This window comes from Apodemus sylvaticus, chromosome 6, assembly GCF_947179515.1.
Source record: "Apodemus sylvaticus chromosome 6, mApoSyl1.1, whole genome shotgun sequence".
Classification (NCBI taxonomy): domain Eukaryota; kingdom Metazoa; phylum Chordata; class Mammalia; order Rodentia; family Muridae; genus Apodemus; species Apodemus sylvaticus.
In genome coordinates this window covers 122,289,599-122,308,883 of record NC_067477.1, presented here as the reverse complement: position 1 = coordinate 122,308,883, position 19,285 = coordinate 122,289,599, and positions in this window count along the sequence as shown.

Sequence of the window (19,285 nt, the reverse complement as noted above, 5' to 3'; positions counted from 1 at the left end):
ATCTATTTTAAATCCACAGAATGCATAGCTACTTGTCAGCAATTCTTATTCAATCATATCAGAAAGCTGAGGGCAAAAATGGGCATAGGAAATCCTTCATCACCAGTCAGCCTTAGGGAGAATCATGTCAGCCAGTGCTGCCATTGTTCCTGTTTCTTGACCATAAAATGTCCCTAGTTTAACTTTTAAAAGTGTGCCTTTCTGAACTTCAAATCATTCCCTAAGATTTTCTACATCGAAGCCAGTAGAGAAAACAACTGACCCTAGATTCATAAACAAGTTTATTTTTTCAATCGATTTTTTGGGTGGTGGTCAGTGATGACAATCTACATCTCTAAGTTCTTTTCTAGGATGGTGATTGAATGGTTAATCTGCTCCAGCAGCAATGCCTGAAAGAGATCACTGACTGTCATGAGTGCCAGAGATACTATCCAGTGAGGGACTGGAAATCCCTTAGAGTTTCCATGCAATTCTTAGATTATGAGGGAAGTGTGGGCAGTCAGCTGAGCAGAACTCCATATTAGCATGAAGTCTGCTGGACATATAATCCTCAGGGCCATGCCTTAACCAAAGATCACACACCGTGAATGTGCCAATGAGTGGTTTGTACTCCATGAGCTCTAAATCCATGTTGTTCCTCCTGTATGACCCTCAGTAAAGTATTCTGGGAAATGTCTCTGGATAGAAAAGAAAATTTAGTCTTATTGGTATGCATATAGCTACATCCTACTAAAGGTTTCCTACTTTTCACTGCTATTTTACTTCTGACTCCTTTTATGATCATGAATACCTAGTTTCACCTTAACAGTTTCCCACTAACCATACAAAAATAGCCACTTGCAGGTTAAAGAAAGACATCTTTGCATACAGGCACCTAGCAGTACAAAAGCAAGATATTCCTTGGAATAGACAGTTCAAATTCTAGTTTCTGACAAGATTTTCCAGTTAAAGCCTCCTCTTATTTTACCGAGGAAATCTGTATTGCTTTGCCAGCAATCGCTGGAGGAAATAGAAATATACACCTGGGTAATTAGGCAATAATCCCAGTAATGGAACAGTCTCTCCTGCTGTTGACCACATCAGCACTAATCAGGAAGACTTAGTGATGTTTTAGTGAGAAATGTCTCTGTTTCTTGTCTTGCTCTGTCTCTTGTCAAGTCGAAGAAACACAGTGTTCCCTTGATTGACTGTCCTGTGAGGATGCTCTGATTCAGAGTTGTGGGAATAGTTGAAGATACAAAATTATCTAGAAACAAAGTGCTGCCACTTTCATAGGCAATATCCTACAGAGAAATACATTGATTATTCCTGGGGATAGTATAAGAAGGCTTAATTAAGGCTCTTGGAGCATCATTCCTATCTATTTTGCCCTGCACATGAGCAGATGTGAATAGCACTTTGATGAAGACAAACCATATATGCAGCCACAGAAAAGACTGACTTGAATAAAAGTACTTCAGAAAAAAGTCATTGATTGATTACATTGCTGCTTGGGAAAACAACTGGTACCTATTCTGTGTACAGTTCATAATGAATATCATAAATTTCTGATTTATATAGCTATACATTTAATGGGAGAGACAAACATAGACATTTAACTATATTTGAGGGAAACTATCAAAGATATTATAACAACATCACACCAGTTCTATTTACTGAATTCAGAAACCCAAGTCACCTGAACAACTTCTTGATGAAGTAACAAGGAAGAACTGAAAGTGGGATTTAATGCTACAAATACAGAATTAAGTGAGGTCTCCTTATAAAGAAATGATTTCTTAAACTTATTGAGAATTATATGTTTTGCTTAAAGGTGACTCTCAATGATAATAGAGGTAGAAAATGGAGTATTCTAGCTTCATTTCTAATACTGCACTAAAAAAGACCCTGGCCTAGTGCAACTTGAGAAGAAAGGTGTTTTGGTTTTTGTTTTAGGCTGAAAGTTTATTTTGTATCATTGAGAAGAAGTGAAGATGTCACTGCATTTCCTCTGTCACTTAGATAAACAGTTATCCCCATGGCATCTGCTTATTTCCTGCTTCTTGCCTAAGCTTCTTCACTCTATACATAGCTCAAAGTCTTGTCTGTGGTATTTATGGTAAATCTTCCAACCTGAGGTAACAATCAAGATGGTTCTCCACAAAAATGCCCATAGGCCAGCCTGATCTAGACTATTCTTGATTAAGATTCCCTTGCAAATGATTCTAGGTTGTGGCAAGTTGACAATTAAAAATCACAAAGCTATTGGGATTTCATGGGAAACTGGATAAAGGTCATAAGAATAGTTCAGAGCTGATGACAAAACAAAGCACAGAAGGAATTTAAAAGCAATGACCGAAAGAAGCACAATGCTGTCTTGTTACTTCCTATTCAAAAGCTGGTCTCTTTGGTAAAGTTCCTGTATGAAGAATGAAGCCACTTATCTGAGCAGTATTCTTGAATATGGGTGACATTTGATGGAAGACAAGGGGAACAGAAGATCATGAAGTACTCTAGTAACCAGCATGAATACAGCAAATTTGAGAAAATTCTTCACATCTTGTTTAAAACGATTACAGAGACATCATAGTCACAAAGCATATGTCAATTTAAAACCTGGTTCTTTACAGAATACAAAGGGTGAAATCATTACCTTTGCTCAGTAGGAAGTACTTACCTTGTGTGCCTGAGTCTCCAATCTCAGTACTCAAACAGGATGGAAGGGAGGACAATGGATCCTATGAAACTGTCATTGGGCTTGTGGACTCTGCAGAGGATTCTTGAGAGGCTAAATTGGGAATGACATATTTAAAACCAGCAGCAACAGCACAAAAGGCAACATGATATACATGAATTGTGGCAGTTTTCATTATCATAATGACCAATATCTCCAGGAGTACTTACTGATATTCTGATTTTGACAAATAGTTTCATGAGCAGGCCAGTCATCTTTGTGACTGTGCATGTTAACTGGCTGCCTAAAACAACAGCTTGAGAGTTCCTGCGTCATTGCAAACATGCATACTCATAGAATTATCTGCATTGCTGTCTCAGGCAGCAATGTCTGTCATTAAGACATTTCTTATTGTCTGCCATTAAGGTATGTGTCTTGGTGTTAGGATTGTATAAATCCTGAACTCCAACTAAAGCTTTTATTTTGGAAATGACTTTTTCTTAAGCTTAAGTACAAAACTAATTAAAATAGAACACTGTAGCAGCCTATCTAGAATTCATTAAAAGCGGTGGGCCCACTTGATGTGAATAGCAAATTAATGAATTCTTTAAAACTTAAGCATTTTGAGTTTTTCACAGATTCTAGAAAAAATAAATTTCACAATTATACCCAGAGAGTGGTTTTATTTGTAAGAAAGTTTCTGTAAGAGCTTAACTATTGAGTCTTGCACTGAAGCAAATATCCATTTTCCTTGAGATAGGAATGATTGCCCAATTCTCTGGTGCTTTAGCAGGACAAAGAATCATATGGAACTCTGACAGGTATCCAGCTTTGAGCCAAAACATTTAGCTTCTCTTGGAGACATTAGAGCACTTACTTTTTATACTGAGAGTGCCATCACTGCCTGGTTCTTATGTCTTTGGGCTTAGACTGGATTATTAGACCTGATTTCTTATTTTTCCTTCCTGTGATGATAGACCAAGATTTTCTTCTACTGGAAAATGACATAAGCCAATTTCCTTTGGAAATCTCTTTGTACATACCTTTCTGATCCATCTGTATTGGTGTTCACATCTATTCTATTTCTTCCATTTCTCTGGAGAACCATGACTAACACGGGACTGAATGAGAAAGTTACTATTTCCAGGTTTAGAAAGTAAAGCTGCAAAAGAAGTAAGATAGATAGATTCCTTTCTAGTAATGTTGAAGAAGGTAAAAACAATAAACTGAGACAGACAGATTGACGGTTGCATGTACTTGTATATAATAAAGAGATTATATCATATGACATTTTAGGCATTGCCAAAATAAAAGGTAAAATCTCAAAAAATATTATTTAAATGCTCATCTTAAACTTTCAGAACAATACAGGTGAACGAATAACATCACCTGTTTATTTCTGTGAAAGACACAAATGTACATTTTCAAAGTAAGGGAATACACACATGTAAGACAGCTGTTACAGAGTGCCCCAGCTTTAATCTGTTTTTGTGTAATTTGAAATATAGCAGTGTGCAAGAACTCTATTTTGATAATCAAAAGGATAGAACATCACAAATTAATGTCTTTAATAGATTGAAGACTATTTGTTAGAGACATATGCTAGCCTAGATCATTAATAGATTTTTGGTTTAATTAAGCAAACCATGTGATTAATATTAACTCCCTTTTAATGTAACAATTACTGTGAGGAATTATAGAAAATGCGAGAGTGCTGGCTCACACCTACCAGGAAGATGGTAATCAGTTTAAGACCAGCCTGGACTAAATAGTGAGTTTTATGCCAAAACTAGATAGAATGAGACACTTTTTCAAAATATCCTACAAAAGATAAAAATAACAGCAAAATCAGAAAATCCTTGTGACGAAACACATACATGACATACTTATGCGTGCATACATGCATGCATACAGGCAAGCTTGCAAGCAAGTTTCTGCATGATATTCATTTGTCTACATATTGTGTATATTCATTATCATCGAGTCCATAAAACCAGGAATTGGGTATTTAGTGCTGCAAAATAATAAAATTAAAATTAATTACAAGGTTCTTAATAGCTGAGTAGTATTCCATAGTGTAAATATACCACATTTTCTGTATCCATTCCTCCATTAAGGGACATCTGAGTTCTTTCCAGCTTCTGGCTATTATGAATAGGGCTGCTATGAAAATAATGGAGCATGTGTCCTTATTACATGCTGGGGAATGCTCTGGGTATATGCCCAGGAGTGGAATAACAGGGTCCTCTGGTAGTATCATGCCCAGTTTTCTGAGGAAACACCATACGTTTTCCAGAGTAGCTGTACTAGCTTGCAACCCCACCAGCAGTGGAGGAGTGTTCCTCTTTCTCCACATCCTTGCCAGCACCTGTTTTCTCCTGAGTTTTTGATTTTAGCCATTCTGACTGGTATGAGGGATTTTTTGACTTGCATTTCCCTGAAGACTAAAGATGATGAACATTATTTTAGGTGCTTCTCAGCCATTCAATATTCCTCAGGTGAAAATTCTTTGTTTAGCTCTCTACCCCATTTTTTAATAGTGTTATTTGACTTTCTGGAGTCTACATTCTTGAGTTCTTTTTATATCTTGGATATTAGCTCTCTGTTGGATGTAGGATTCCCAATATGTTAGTTGCCATTTTGTTCTTTTGACAGTGTTCTTTATCTTACAGAAACTTTGTAATTTTATGAGGTCCCATTTGGCAATTCTTGATCTTAGAGCATAAGCTATTGGTGTTCTGTTCAGGAAATTTTCTCCTGTGCCCATGTGCTCAAGGCTCTTCCCAAGTTTCTTTTCTATTAGTTTCAGTGTGTCTGGTTTTATGTGGAGGCCATTGATCCACTTGGACTTGAGCTTAATACAAGGAGATAAGAATGGATTGATTTGCATTCTTCTGCATGCTGACCTCCAGTTGAACTAGCACCATTTGTTGAAAAGGCTATCTTTTCGTTCCACTGGATGGTTGTAGCTCCTTTGTGAAAGATCAAGTGACCATAGATGTGTGGGTTCATTTCTGGGTCTTCAATTCTATTTCTATTACATTGATCTACCTGTCTGTCACTGTACCAATATCATGCAGTTTTTAACACTATTGCTCTGTAGTACTGCTTTAGGTTGGGGATACTGATCCCCCTCTTTTACTATTGAGAATAGTTTTAGCTATCCTGCATTTTTGTTATTCCAGGTTAATTTGAGAATTGTTCTTTCTAACTCTATGAAGAATTGAGTTGGGATTTTGATGGAGATTGCATTGAAACTGTAGATTGCTCTTGGCAAGATGGCCATTTCTTAGGCAAGTGGGTGTGACTGGAGAATGTCATCCTGATTGAGGTAACCCATTCACAAATGAACACACATGGTATGCACTCACTGTTAAGAAAATATTAGCCCAGAATCTCAGAATTTCCAAGAAACATTTCACATATCAAATGATTCTGAAGAAGAGGGAAAGAGAGGCCTCTGGTCCTGGAAAAGCTCAGTGCAGCAGTGTAGGGGAATACCAGGACAGGGAAGCAGGAAGGGGTTGATTGATGAACAGGGGGAGGGAAGAGGGCTTATGGGACTTTTCGGGAGGAGGTATCCAGGAAAGGGGAAATCATTTGAAATGTAAATAAAGAATATAATAAAAAATTACAAGGTTCTTTTTCTTTTAGTTTTTTTTAAAATGCTAAATAACTGGATGTAAGTGTAAGAAATTTGAACACCATACTTGATAATTTTCTATGTACAATGGGTGGAGAACATGCAGATAACCTATAACTAATAATCTTCTCTTCTTGAAAAAATATGGTATTTATTTAATTGCATGTCTTTTGTAAATGGCACTAAATCATTGTATTCCAGATTTCATCTTCAGGTCCCATGAGGAAAGGTGGTCACTTGCACTTGATAGTATGAATATAAACGCAGGTTAATGATTGATCTGTAGTTTACATCCATCCTTTAAGCTTTGTTCTTACTGCCAGTCTCATTGTATCTATGTTTCCATATTATTAGAGTATGAGGATAAGAAACAGTGAATAACAGAGTAGAAAATGTGTGTTATTTGCTGTTTTAAAAGTCATTACAACAATGAATGAAAATTTTTATTACTTATTGAATTACTGAAACAAAATATCTAATAAAATAACTTAATGAAAGATTGGATTTAATTTCAAGATAGGCAACCAATCATATCAGGGAACATATGACAGAAGGAACATGATCAGTTGCTTATATTGTATCCTCAACTGGGAAGCAGAGAAAGAGATGAACTTTGGTACTCAGCTCCCTTTGTTTTTCTTACGCAGTCCAGTGGTCCAGACCATCAAATAATGCCACCTCATGTTAAGATGAGTATTTCTACCCCAATTTCTACTCTAGAAACTTCTTCACAGACCTGCCTGAAGGTTTGTATCCACTGTGATTCTAAATGCCATAAAGTTAGCTATTAAGATTAACCATCATCAACCAAAAACTGTTTAGGGCATATAAATATGGACTTTCCAGATCTGATTTTATACATTTTTTACAAATATTGAGACTGATTTTCTATCACTGTTTTTCTTTTAGAATAATATTTTATTTAATATAATCTGACTGTGGTTAAATATATATACATACATATATATTTATATATTTATAAATATAAATATTATATTTTATATTTATAAATATATATGTATGTATATATATTCTATGTGGTTTCTACATGTATTTCAAAGTTTATTTAACTAATTTACCTCTCTAGATAGTACAGTTGTTAATGCATTTGGGTATTTGCCAAAATAATTCAATTTGGTGAATTTGAAACAAGAGAGAGAGGCAGGGAGAGAAAGAGCAAGGGAGAAAGAGAGAGAGAGTGAAGGAGAGAAAGAGAAAGAGAGAGAGTAGGGAGTCAGTAGATCATAGAAAATTTAGGACCAGAGCTATGGTAAATATAATATAAATATTTGTATGAATTTATGGAATTCTCAAAGAATTCATTTAAAATGTTCAAAATTATGTAAATGGTAGTATAAAAATCCTTTTTGGAAGGTGTTTTAAAATAATTATGCCTGTGTGATTTAGCCATGTTATTCAGTACACATATAGCTGTGACCCATGCCTGTTCCTTGCTGTATAATTTTCATTGTATGTTTAGAGTGTGCTCATTTAATAAGGTATTACTTTCACAATTTAATTCTTATTTATGCTGAAGAATATGTACTTTATTGTCCATTATTTGTATAGATCTTCCTCTGTTTCTCTTTAACCCATCAGAGTTTGTTAGGTAACATAGAGCACAGAGTAAGAATCACATTTTGATCTTCCCTAACAGAAAGCTCATTAGTGCAAGGTCCTTTATGAACTGGTCAACAATTTTCTCATTGTTCTGTGAGGGTGGCAGTTTTGCATGTCAGGCTTCTGCTGATCTTCTTGTTCATTTTACAGCAATAATTTGTACTAGATAATGAAATGCAGTTAATGATTGAAAGAACATACAAATTTCTCACTGACTAAAGAATTCTTAGTAACTGTAATAGGCTTCTCTCTTTGATTTATGGCATGCATTAAGTTACCCTTCTTTTAATCATGACTATTTTAACATTTTGTAGCTCTCTTACAACTCTACCCAGCTCTGTCCTACAAGTTTTTCAGTGAAGCATTTTTTTTTTACTGTTTTTAAGTGCCACAAATAGTTCAATTGACAGTTTTATTCTTCCTTTTGTCACTTTGTCATCTTTATACACCAGTTTTTCTCAGGCATTTTCTAAAGAATTTATTCAGACTTTACTTTTCAATAATTACCTTTTATTATGGTTCCAATATGTTTATTGTGAATGGTATACAGCTATATTTTATAGCCATTCTGATATGACTTAACCTTATTTTTACATATACATATCATTTTGATTATGATAAATTTTATTAATTTTGGCATTATATAGTTAGATTCCTTTGTGCTTCCCATAAATATTATTTTTCATTCTACTTTGCCTATTTGAAAGTAGTAATTTGAATTTATTTCCTATATAAACATGTGTGCTTAATACACACATCTCTATTTGCTTATTTTCAGTTGCTTTCATTGCTCACTGTCCCCTCTCCCTTCTTTATTTTGCCCCCTTTCTCTTATTTTTCCCATTTTTACTTTTGTATCATTTTTAATGGGTTACCTGCTCAAGAATTCCAAAGAACACTACCATATTGGAAATTTACTGTGAGAGATTCTTGCTAAAATATAACTACTATATTTTTATTTATAATTAATTATATTTTTCATTAAATTATAAACAAATGTTATATTTGTTATAACAAATTATAAACATTCATGTTACATTATGTCATAGTATACTAAAAAAAACACACAATCAAAATATCAAACAACCCTTCAATTATATAGATAAAAATTAATGCTGACTCATTAAACAATGCTGGTTTAGTTGCCACCAGTATGAAATCCTCAGTTGAGTGTATGTACACAATTTCATGCAATTTCAGTTTCTATTCTGTTCTCTTCTATTTAGTATTTGCTGTCTGTTTGCCTCTTAAACCTTGATATTTTATGACATCTTTTATTTTCTTTTATTTTATTATTTATTTTATTAGGATTGGGAAATTTTTCTATGATGATTTTGTTATAAATAATTCTAGGTTTTTGACTGGGATTTCTTCTTCCTCTGTATTTATTAAACATAGATTTGTTTTCCTCACAACATTCCATATTTTCTGGATGCTTTGAGCCTGGCGTTTTTGGCATGAATTTTTTTTCTACCTTGTCTTTAAGACCTGAAATTGTTCCTTTCATGCATTTTGAAATGTTGGTGAAGCTTACACTAGAGCCTTATGTTTTATATTCTGAGTTTTTCATTTCCAGTTTTATTTCACTTTGAATTTTCTTTAGGAATTCTATTTCTTTGTTAAATTCTACTTTTAATGTGTTGGATAGTTTTTATTGTCTTGCTCATCTTTCTTCCTTCATGGTCTTCATTAAGACACATAATCATGTCCACTTTAATGTCCTTGAACATATCCAAAATTGCTATTTTAAAGTCCTTGTTTTGTGTTTGGGTAAATTGCATTTCCTGGAGCCTATTCCAGTATGGTTTCTGGCTTCTGGAGGGCGCGTATATTCTCAGTTGTTCATATTTGTGTTTTGGCGGAGGAATCAAGGCATTTGAATTGCTCCCTTTGAGATGTTACTTCATGTAGGTTCCTGGTTCTATCTTTGCTGCATGGGTGTACCTTTTTGTTGTTTATGTTTGTTTGTTTGTTTGTTTGTTCATTTGTTTGTTATTCCGTTTGTTGTTGCTATTCCCAAATCTAGTTTCTTGCCAAGTAAGAGTTGTGATGAATAGCTAGGGATACTCAGAATCTGTACCAAGAGACCAATACCCTGGAGGATAGGTGTGGGCTTGGAAGAGGGACTACATGTGAAGCTAAATATGGATTGTTCTGCTACCACAAGGGTTTCTCACATGCCTTTAAATTTGTCTTAGGTTTTCTTTAAGAAGTCACGCACACATACATTTGGATTTCTTTCTACAATATTCTACTTCTTTAAAAAAAAAAAAAGACATAAGCCGGGTGGTGGTGGCACATGCCTGTAATCCCAGCACTCTGAGAGGCAGAGGCAGGCAGATTTCTGAGTTTGAGATTAGCCTGGTCTACAGAGTGAGCTCCAGGACAGTCAGGGATAGATATAGAAATCCTGTCTCAAAAAAAACCAAATCAAAAAAAAAGACATAAATATATTTAAGCTACCATCACAGGCAACAGTCTGCAGGCTTAGGAAAACACAGAAACTTACTTGCAATCAGCCCAGAGCTGCTCCTTTGCTATCGAGAACATAATACTCACTATAGAACTGACCCTAGCACAGTGGATGTTCTATTTTGTTTTCCCCTAGTGCTGGTTGGCTGGTTGTTGGTTCACCTGAAGCTGTAGGAACTTTTATTCTTTGCCCATTTAGACATTTTAAAGAAAATTCTGAAATGGTTTCTAACACCAGAAACTGGTTGCTATATATAATATTTAGAGCTGAACATAAGTCAATGGTCATGCTTTTCTTTCTAACAAAAAGCATATAACTCTCCAGTCTCCATTCATAGGCTCATGAATCTTATCAACATGTTACTGTGTATGTGTTTAAATCGTAGTGCTCCCACAAAAAAATGTTCCAGTACCTATTATTCCCACTCTAGTCAGTGCATCTGAGGTCTTACCATCTCACCAGGGTCTGTATACTAAGTAAGAAAATCTGCATGTGCTTATTAGCTTTTAACCCTATGCTAAGCCTGCTTTATGTGCAAAGCAGCAGCCTGCAGTTATTTAGTTGTCTCACTCTATATCACTGAAGAAGTATCTTAATGCTTTATACAGGAATCTCCTTTTGTAGTTCCAAGGTAATAATAACAAAAGTGACAGAAAACCTATTTTGTGCCCTTACTGGATATATGCAAGTCTGCAAAGCACTTAACAAGTTGTTCCATTTCATTCACACAGCAAGCCTGTGAGCTAGTAACATTATTATCTCTGTTTTACCAATGAGAAAATTGAGGCTCATGGAGATTTCCCTGTCTGCTGAAGGTTTTTGCACTGAAGATGGAACTGAATCTTAAATGAGATGTAAATATCAACAATCTAAGACTCTGCTGTGTTCTGGATAACTGTTTTTAACCCTGTACATTTAGCACAAGAAAAAAAATAACTGAATATATATTAAGTAGCCCTAATCGAGCTTGTTTAAATGAATGGCAGCCATTTTAGGATTAAGTTTATGCAGAGTCATTTAAAAGACAATGGAAATCTGCAGATCAATGGCAATAGTTTAAAGATTTGGGGCAAATGAATTATGATTATAATGTATCTTTTGTATAAAAAGAGAGATAGAGTAACTAGTCACTAAAGCCTGATTGACTAAGCAGAAGACATCAAAGAGAGGATTAACACAAAGAGTTATGACTAACCTTAACTTAAGTTCACAATTTTAGTGACTAGGGTTCTTCAAGAGTTACTCTATAGTCCATTGATTTATTTGCAGCAGTGAATTAGGGAAAGCAACTCTCCTATTACACCAAAGGTGAGGAGAAGAAGGAATACATAGCGAACAACCTGATAGGAAGTAATGGATCCTTTCAAGAGATCAGAGACAAGGTCAGGTTATTAGGAGATGTCTGGTTTGAATCCAGTTTTAAAGGTGGGAGCAATAGGCCAGTTTCCTAAAAGCACTCATTGTTATTCCTCGTCATGTAGGAAGAATGCAGTGCCTATCAATATTGGTCAGTGTTGCAACAGCATCAGTTTCAGGAAATTAATTTGAAGTTCTCATCTGAAGAAATGCTACCTTCTGTTACTACAGAGACACTTGACTATGCTAACCAAAGATGTCCAACTTCATAAGAGACACAGAGCCACAGCCAGGAAGAAGCCTTGAGTTTCAGAGGCAAAGGCATGTAAATCTTCAGAAGGCAAAGGAATACAAATGGTCCTGTCAGTCAGCTCCAGTTACTGACCCATGGAGTGAGTGGCTCAAACAATAAATATTCACTTCTCACATTTCTGGAATCTAAGTGGTCCAAAATCAATGTTGACTCAACCTCAGGTTCCACAAAGTCCCATTTTCTGGTTGGCTAATGGTTTAATTTTCAATATGTGCTCAGATGTAGAAGTGAGAGGGATGAAGAGTGGGACTCCTTGTCTTTTAAACAGTGGTAAATTTAGTTTCCAAGGTCTTCATTCTCACAACTTGATGACATGTAGTATCCGTGTCATGAGCAGAATGGCTGGAGTGTATACTTTATATTACTGCATGGCCAGGGAATAAACAACAACAAGAACAAGAACAACAAAATTTAATTCATAGCTAGCATCTTAACTAACTAACATCTTAAAGAAAAGCAACCCAATGCACCACTGTGTCTCAACATTTAGTAGAATAATACTATTTACTAATGATTCTATAAAAATATGAATGACCATCACTCCCCAAGAATAGAACATACATAGCATTGAGTACTTCATATACATCACAAGTAATCCCCACTGTAAAACTACAAGATAAATGACAGCATCCTTATATTAAAGGCAATTAAACTGAGGGCCAGAAATATCGGATATTTTAGGTATATACCATAATTCCTAATGAACACAACTAAAGCAAACCCATTTTTAAAAAGCAAGTTTAAGCTGTTTTCCAAACCTGCCTCTTTTAAGGTTTGTTGGAATGGGTAAATATCATCAGGGAAGCCATGAGAACTGCCATTATACTTCTCATGTTCTCCCTGTCCAGGAGCATTGGGGAGATTTTCCTTGGTTACCTTTATTTGAGTAGGCAGATAGACAAAGCTTTAATAGAACAGAGTCACAGAAATTACTTCCTTGCTAGACCTATATATAAAGCAATGCTGAATTAATTAACAAATGAGTGAGATAGATGAAGAGAGTGTAAAGTGACCTGATGTAACAGTGATTGCCCGTTGCACTAGTGTAATAAAAAAATAAGACATAAATCCTTGTTTAGGTTTATCAAGCTATCAGCCCTATTTATTAAGTCTGGGGTGGGAGTTAAGAGCAATAAAGGATCTCTTGATCTGCAGTTTTCTCGTTATCATATTACTTTAATTCTAGTGGCTAAGGGTATTAGAAGGCACCAGCTCAATTGCATCCTAATATCCATTTAAAAGTATGAGCCAACCTGGATGATGATAAGTTTATCTAGCACAGCATATCGAATACAAGCTGTAAGGTAATTCTTTTTTATTAAGATTTGACTTTAAAGAGTAGTAGCAGACATGTTGGGGAGACTTTGCAGGTATAGCTTCTCAGGTTACTAGGAAACACAATCCAATAGAAATATCCCTATACCTCTGGTTCTTACAGTCTTTACACACCCTCTTCTGCAATATTCCATGAGCCATAGGTGTGAGAGTGTCTTTTAAATGTATCCTCTTGGAACTGGTTTCCACAATTCTGCATTTTGATTGGTTTTGTTTTTATCTCCATCTGTTGCATATTTTCCTTGATGATAAATAAAGACACATGTTTGTAGATTGCTCTTAGGGATTATGCTTGCTTTGTAAATAGGTAGTTGTAGATTCTTCTTCAATAGCCATGACCTCCTTAGCATTGAGGAGTTAGTTGTTTATTTAACACCAGAATGGAATCTCTCTTGTGCAAAAATTCTTAGGTCCACACAGAAAGATATTTTTGGTTACCACCATAGCATCTGTGCTATTAGTACATCTAAAGGGTTAACCTGAATTGGTAATGGTTCACAGGCATTGTAGCTGAGTACAATTGTTGTTTGCCTCCCTCCTTTGGAAGCTTTCTTGGTGCCTTCTGGTGGCATAAAAGCTACTTTTCAGAGAGGTTCACCAACATGATGTTACAAATGTGAGCTGAAAACGACGACCCCCAAGAAACATACCAAACTGTACAGTGAAAAGCCCACAGGCCTCAGCCTTAACATAAGAAATATATAATCAATGGAATAGATCTGGGAGCAGAGCAGATAGTCCTCCACAGGAAAGAATACATCAAATTGCTTCCCTAGTGCCAAAGGTTTAGCCCTAAAAACATACAAAAAAGTAACATTCTATAACTTACCTGGTTATATTTAGTAATATATGTATAAACAGACATATAAATTCATGCAATGACACTATGTGAGAATGAAGGGCATGTAGTTGGTGTGCATAGTACATAATAGCAGCGAAATCTCCAGAAATAACTTAGCTCTGAGATTGGCTACCACCAGCCCCCTCTCTCAACTTGCCTTTCCTCTTGGCTTAATTCTGTCAATGGCCAGGTGATGCCTTACCTGGGAGCTGTGATCCTGCTCTGAGTCCCTCCCAGCTTAACTTTAGATTGATCACAAGCAACCCCTAACAAGGGGAAGCTGGGAGCAGCTGTCTGCACCTCACTGGCTCCCTCCTCCTACCAGCTAGCTTCACCAAGCCTCCAGCTAACATCCCATCTTCTCTCTTCCTCTGCCCACCTTTGCTTGGGATGGAAAACAGAGACAGCTTCATTTTGAACCTTGACAGATAACACAATGGCTGGGCTCAGAACCTCCTGCCCTAACCTTATCAGCTGACCTAGAACCAAGATTTTGCATGGTTGTTGCTTGCTCCTTATTCCAGGAGCCTGTCTGAAAAAGCCCTTTCTCCTTCCTCACTTGTCTTTTCTCTCCTGGGACCTGGAAGTCCTACCTTTACCCTTTACCCAGCAAATGGTTTCCATCTTCTTAATTTACCAAATCAAGAACCAATCAGGGAACCAGATTTTAGTATCAGTTTCTCCCCCTACAGAAGAGTGATACAGAAAAACAGTTGACAATTATTTTCTGGGATGTTCTAAGAACAGATCCTTATCACATTGTATTGAACAATGATATAGCATGCTATGGATCAGAGTTTTCTCAGAGGTAAGGCAGAAACTGAGGAGAAAAGTCTGAGACAGTCAGTCTGAATTAACTAAGATAAACAAGTGGCACTTAGTCATTCCTTATCTCCTTGACACTTGCATGTGGGGAAACCATTTGGTAAGGATTGTGCAGAGCAAGGATTAAGCCGTGATGTGGATTGATGCTTCCAAACTCTCACGATCATTTTTCATTTGGACTATGTCCAAATCTCTTCACCTGCCCTTTCCTAAATGGTCTGTGTAATTGCTTCAGCTCTCTCCTTACCTTTGGCCAGGAAAGCTGAGTCAGGTTAAAGCACTTTTTTTTTCTTTTCGGATAACACTCACTTGGCTCAGGTACTCCGACAGAAGCAATGGGGTCAAGATTCGTCGTCGTCGTCAGACCTGACAATTCAGATTGTCCAAGTTCCTAACTGTCTTCAAGTTTGAAAGAAAGAAGAAAAAAATGGCAGAGACCTTATTCTACTTAGACACTTTAAAGTGTAAATAATTAACCACATGTCAAAGTTAGTTGTAGCTGGTTCTCTCTGTCTGAATCTTCTCTGCTCCCACATTATTCTAGTACACAGCTGAATCTTTTGAGATTCTGTTTTCCTCTTAGTAGATGATCCTATCCACAGCTCAGTCATTCCAATTGTATAAACAAAATGATGACTGAACTTAAACATTCTTAAACATCAGCTAGCATTGAAAAGTATAAAGTATTTTACACTGAAATTTAAAAATGATGAAGCTACTGGAGACTATCTAAAGTTATTTGATGAGAGGGAAAAATGGCTCTGGAAATTGTCTTATGAAAACACAGTTTGTCATGAGATTCAACACATGGCAATGAATATTTTCATTGAGCCCAGCTCCCCACATATCTCTGATATAGAAGTTAAAAGCATGGCTTCCAAAGAGAGCATACAACTGCTGCCTCAAATCTTACATCTTCCTTCCTCTGGCTACAGAAAAGATGATTAGGACAGTGCTTCTGATTTAGAAGGCAAAACACAGACCCTTTTTACAGTATCACATACAACAGTATCACTAAAACAGTAGCAAACAGAACCACCAATAGTTTAAGGTAGAAAAGTGTGGATCTTCGCTACCTGCTGGGCCCAAAAAGCATCACTAGGTACTGTATTATCCTGAGCTTAAGATCTCTGGGGGTACAAACTTCCAGGGGTCTGCCTGGACCCAGGACCTAAGCACATAGGCGGTTCATCTGCCAGCCAGCCAGTCGTGGGGCCTGTGTCTTACATAAAGAGCAGCAGAGGGAGTGACTCCATGCAGCAGCCATCTTCACTGCCTGCTGGGACAGAAAAGCATCACTGGGTACTGAATTATCCCGAGCTTAATATCTCTGTGGGTGCAAACCACCAGGGGTCTACCGGCACCTAGGATCTTAGAACATAGGCAGTTTATTTGCCAGACAGCCTGTTGTGGGGCCTGTGTCCAGGTGAGGATCAACAGAGGGAGTGACTCTCCTCTGCCATCTTCATGCCTTGACAGAGAAGTCAGGGAACACCTGGTTCACTGAGACAACCCAAGTATAACATTGCTTGAGGCAAGACTCAGCAGAGCTCCAAAGGCACAAAAGAGTAAGGCAGCACATCAGCAATCTTTGCCAGAGGAAACCCAGTCATCCAGTGTCCTGGAAATAACCTTAAAGTTCCACAGGAATTTGAAGCACCAGCCAGTGACAATAAGACCATCTAACACCAATGAGAACCAGATGGCTAAAGGTAAACATAGGATCATTACTAACAGAAACCAAGGCATTATGACAGCATCTGAACCCAACTATTCAACAACAGCTAGTCCTGGATACCCCAACACACCAGAAAAACAAGAGTTGGATTTAAAATCGCTACGCAGGATGCTGTTAGAGGAACACATGAAGGACATAAATAAATCTCTGAAAGAAATTCAGGAGAATATGGGTCAGAAGTTAGTAGCCAATAAGGAGGAAATGCAAAAATCACTTAAAAAAAAAGGATTATAGGCATTGATGAGAATGAAGACTTACAACTTAAAGGGCCAGCAAATATCTTCAACAAAATTATGGAAGAAAACTTCCCTAACCTAAAGAGAGAGATGCCCATGAATATATAAGAAGCCAACAGAACTCCAAACAGACCGGACCAGAACAGAAATACTTCCTGTCACATAATAATCAAAATCCCAAATGTACTAAACAAAGAAAGAATACTTAGGGCAGTAAGAAAAAAAGGACAAGTAACATATAAAGGAAGACCTATCAGAATTACATCAGACTTATCACCAGAGACCATGAAAGCTAGAAGATCCTGGGCAGATCTCATGCAGACTCTATGAGAACGAAAATGAGACCAAAGACTACTATACCCAGTGAAACTCTCAATCACTATAAATGGAGAAAACAAGATATTCCATGACAAAACCAAATTTACACAATATCTTTCCACAAACCCAGCCCTACAAAGGATAATAGGGGGAAACCACCATTACAAACAGGGAAACTATACCCTGGAAAAAGCAGGATATTAAACTTCTTTCATCAAACACAAAAGAAGATAACCACACAAGTATAAAATTAACGTCAAAAATGATAGGAAGCAATAACCACTACTCCTTAATATCTCTTAAAATCAATGGACTCATTTCCCCAATAAAAAGACATAGAAAAACAGACCGGATACATAAACAGGATCCTACATTTTGCTGCATACAGGAAACACACCTCAATGTCAAAGACAAAAACTACCATAGAGTAAAAGGCTGGAAGACAATTCTACAAGCAGTAGGTCTCAGGAAATAAGCCAGAGTTGTGATTCTAATATCAGATAAAATTGACTTTCAACCTAATGTCATCAAAAGAGACATGGAAGGACACTTCTTGCTGGTCAAAGGAAAAATACACCAAGAAAAACTCTCAATACTGAACATCTATGCTCCAAATGCAAGGGCACCCTCATTCATAAAAGAAACTTTACTAAAGCTCAAAGCACACATTGCATCTAACACATTAATCGTGGGTGACTTCAACACTCCACTCTCCTCAATGGACTGATCAGGAAAACAGAAACTAAATAGGGGGACAGTGAGACTAATTGAAGCTTTGGACCAATTGGATTTAACAGATATATATGTATTTATATGAAACTTTTCATCCCAACACAAAAGAATATACCATTTTCTCAGCACCTCATGGTATCTTCTCCAAGATTGATCATATAGTTAGTAACAAGAAAGACCTCAACAAATATAAGAAGATCGAAATAATCCCATGCCTCCTATCAGATCACTATGGAGTAAAGTGGTCTTCAATAGCAACAAAAAACAACAGAAAACCCACATACACATGGAAACTGAACAATACTCAATGATACCTTGGTCAAGGAAGAAATAAAGAAACAAATCAAAGACTTTTTAAAATTTAATGAAAGCGAAGACACAACATACCCAAATCTATGGGACACAATGAAAGCAGTGCTAAGAGAAAAACTCATAGCCCTGAGTGCCTCCAAAAAGAAAATGGAGAGAACATATGCTAGCATCTTAACAGTACAACTGAAAGCCCTGGAACAAAAAGAAGCAAATGCACCCAGGAGGAGTAGAAGACAGGAAATCATCAAACTCAGGGATGAAATCAATCAAGTAGAAGCTAAGAGAACCATATAAATAATCAGCAAACCAGGAGCTGGTTCTTTGAGAAAATCAACAAGATAGATAAACCAAGATAGATAAAGCAAGACTAACCAAAGGGCAAAGAGACAGTATCCAAATTATCAAAATTAGAAATGAAAAGTGAGATATAACAACAGAAAATGAGGAAATTTAAAAAAAAAATCATCAGATCCTACTACAAAAGCCTATACTCGACATAATTGGAGAATCTGGAGTAAATGAGCAATTTCTTAGACAGATACCAAATACCAAAATTAAATCAGGATCAAATAGAACATCTAAACAGACCCATAATCCCTAAAGAAATAGAAGGTATCATAGAAAGATTCCCGACCAAAAAAAAGCACAGGAACAGATGGTTTTAGTGCAGAATTCTATCAGACCTTCAAAAAAAGACTTAACACGAATACTCTTCAAACTATTCCACCAAATAGAAACAAAAGGAACACTACCCAACTCCTTCTACGAAGCCACAATTATGCTAATACCAAAACCACAGAAAGATCCAATTAAGAAAGAGAATTTTAGACCAATTTCCCTTAAGAATATTGATGCAAAAATACTCAATAAAATCCTTGCCCAATGAATCC